At 38.4% G+C, this 3,029-nt stretch overlaps 1 protein-coding gene across 1 annotated transcript in view; it reads right to left on the bottom strand.

Annotated features, from left to right (window-relative positions):
- BRWD3 (bromodomain and WD repeat domain containing 3) overlaps positions 1-3,029 on the bottom strand; it is a 129,249-nt gene that overhangs the window by 108,738 nt on the left and 17,482 nt on the right. The window lies entirely within an intron of this gene.

Here is a 3,029-nt window from a genome sequence, read left to right as displayed (position 1 = left end):
CACAGGCTCCGGGCGCGCAGGCTCAGCGGCCGTGGCCCACGGGCCCAGCCGCTCCGCGGCATGTGGGATCCTCGCGGACCGGGGCACGAACCCGCGTCCCCTGCATCGGTAGGCGGACTCTCAACCGCTGCGCCACCAGGGAAGCCCAATTCTTTATCTTTTGAGTTCTAAGTATGGATCTGTTATAAAAGGAAGTATTGGTAACATCTGACCATGAAATGTTTTTTTCCCCTTTGGCCGCCCCACACAGCTTGTGGGATTTTAGTTCCCCAACCAGGGATTGAACGTGGGCTCTCGGCAGTGAGAATGTGGAGTCCTAACCACTGGACCACCATGGAATTCCCCATGAAATGGTTTAGAAATAGACTGGAAGGCAAGCAGTGTAACTTATGCCAGTCACATACTTCTCTGGGCTTTGGATTTTTCTGCTCTAAACAGGGGTTTGCAACCCAGTTTCCTAAATCTGTTCCCAGGAAACTTTCAGAATGTTACAGGTGTTCTGGGAAAAGGATTTCCACTGCCAAATGACTTAGATAATGCTCCCCTTAAGGTGATTCACAATGCATTTCAGCATATGAAAAGATCTGAGCAGTCCTACATGCATCCATTTCTTTCTGTATTTTTTTAAACTCAGTGTTTCCCACATTTAATTGACCAAGGAACCCTTTTATCTAGAAATAGTGTTGCTAAAATTCTTTCTAGTGCTAAGATTCTTTGATAAAACCTTCAAGACTTACCTTCATGATTAAGTTTTATTTATACAGGGAAACTATAAAACTGATTTTAAAGTAGCTATGAAAAGCTGTACCCCACAATGAGAAAACTGTCTCAAATAACAAATTTTAAAAGATTTTCTACTTATCTTGTTTACTTTAGTAGTCAACTTCCGAGTTTTTATCAGGTTCTGAATTCTAAATATGTTGAACTTAAGTATCTTGACTAGTATATACTACATGAAAATACATCATGATTGAGTTATCTCTATTTCAATAGCTCGTCCCCAAATAACATGGCAGATTTAAGAATGTGAAAGCATCAGTGACAGGATCACTAAAATTCCTAAGCAATTACCATTATGAATAACAAAATGATTGCCAGAATGTAAAGCATTTACTGTACAAAACGAACAGAAGTCTGAATGTATATGCATAGTAGAATTTTTTAAAAGAGAAGGAAAGAGGGACTTCCCTGGTGGTCCAGTTGTCAAGACTCCATGCTCCCAATGCAAGGGGCCTGGGTTTGATCCCTAGTCAGGGAACTAGATCCCACATGCCACAACTGAAGATCCCACAAGCGGCAATGAAGATCCCGTGTGCCACAACTAAGACCGGGTGCAGCCAAATAAATAAATATTTTTAAAAAAGAGAAAAAGGTCTTCCCTTGTGGCGCAGTGATTGAGAGTCTGCCTGCCGATGCAGGGGACACGGGTTCATGCCCCAGTCCGGGAAGATCCCACATGCTGCAGAGCGGCTAGGCCCGTGAGCCATGGCCACTGAGCCTGCACGTCCAGAGCCTATGCTCCACAATGGGAGAGGCCACAACAGTGAGAGGCCCGCGTACCACAAAAAAAAAAAAAAGAATAAAAAAGAAAGAAAAAAAGAGAAAGAGAAGGAAAGAAAGAATAAAGAAATATTGAAAACCTAATACTCTACAGGCTGCTCTTCAGTGTTTCACATGTGACCACTGAAGGAAGTATAAAGCATATAAACAATGTTGATAGTATGACTAAGACTATTATATCTTTTGAACATAAATAAATGCATGAAAAATAAAAGCTATCTCAATTCAATTCAATAAATTAATTATGAATAAAGCTTAAGGGAAAAGTGAACACCAGAAAATTCTGGATGATAAACAAACTGCCCCTGAAAATGAAAAAAAAAAAAAAGTTAAAAACACCATGTCCAATTAGACCCAACCCAGTAGTCTACTTTTTCCAGTAATATCCAGGCTATGGAAGAGTAGTGTTAGCAATATATATCAAAAAATCCAATTTATCTTAATAACACTTATGAATCTTTATCAATGACTTCATCTAAATATTTTTAAAAATTATTTCTAGTCTAAATTTATTTAACCTCTTTGGGTAAATAAGTTCTATAAGCTAATTATATAAAATAGTATTCCTTAAAAAAAGTAATCTTATTTTTCAATTTGAATTTAAGGTATATTCTCTAGGCACTAGGCACTATATAAAACAATGTAATTTTTCAGAAGAGTGAGAAAATAGGAAAACAGTGGCAGTTACTCATCTTGCTGCTTGGTTCTGTACATTCTTTGCAAGAATTAACTTTAGTATAAATGGTTTTGTTAGCTAGATCTCCTCAGGAACCACTACTATTATTTCTTCATAATGGTCTGGCCAGAGATGACCCAGGAATAATATGAATGGGACATGTGAATTTCAGTAAACTACAAGTGGGAAGCGTGATTTTTTCCTTTTAATAAAGACATAAAATTTATTACATCATTATAAGTTTGGCAAGCAGCCATAAGCAGAATGTACTTTTGCTTCCTTCTGAAATCTATCATTACACAGTTCCCTGCAAAATCTTTGAACTCAGCACAGAAATATGTAAATAGATATCCATATGGTAAAAAACACCTGAAATATATAAAAAAGGAAATGCTTCTGCTAAGAGGAAAGAAAAGAAAGAAAAGAAAGAAAAGAAAGAAAGAAAGAAAGAAGAAAGAAAGAAAGAAAGAAAGAAAGAAAGAAGAAAGAAAGAAAGAAAGAAAGAAAGAAAGAAAGAAAGAAGAGAAAGAGAGAAACGGAGAAAGGGAGAAAGGGAGAAAGAGAAAGAGAGAAAAAGAGAGAAGGAGGGAGAGAAGGAGAGGAGAGAAAGGAAGAAAGGAATAAAGAAAGAAAAGGAAGAAAGGAAGAAAGGAAGGAAGGAAGAAAGAGAGAGAAAGAAAGAAAGAAAAAAAGAAAGAAAGGGAGGGAAGACAGGAGAGGAGAGGAGAGGAGGAGAGGGAGGGGAAGGGGAAGGGAGAGAAGGAGGAGGGGAGGAGGAAGGGAGGGGAGGGGG

The sequence above is a fragment of the Lipotes vexillifer genome, unplaced genomic scaffold (genome assembly GCF_000442215.2).
Source record: "Lipotes vexillifer unplaced genomic scaffold, Lipotes_vexillifer_v1.1 scaffold599, whole genome shotgun sequence".
Taxonomy (NCBI): domain Eukaryota; kingdom Metazoa; phylum Chordata; class Mammalia; order Artiodactyla; family Lipotidae; genus Lipotes; species Lipotes vexillifer.
This window is presented reverse-complemented; position numbering and strand designations above follow the sequence as displayed.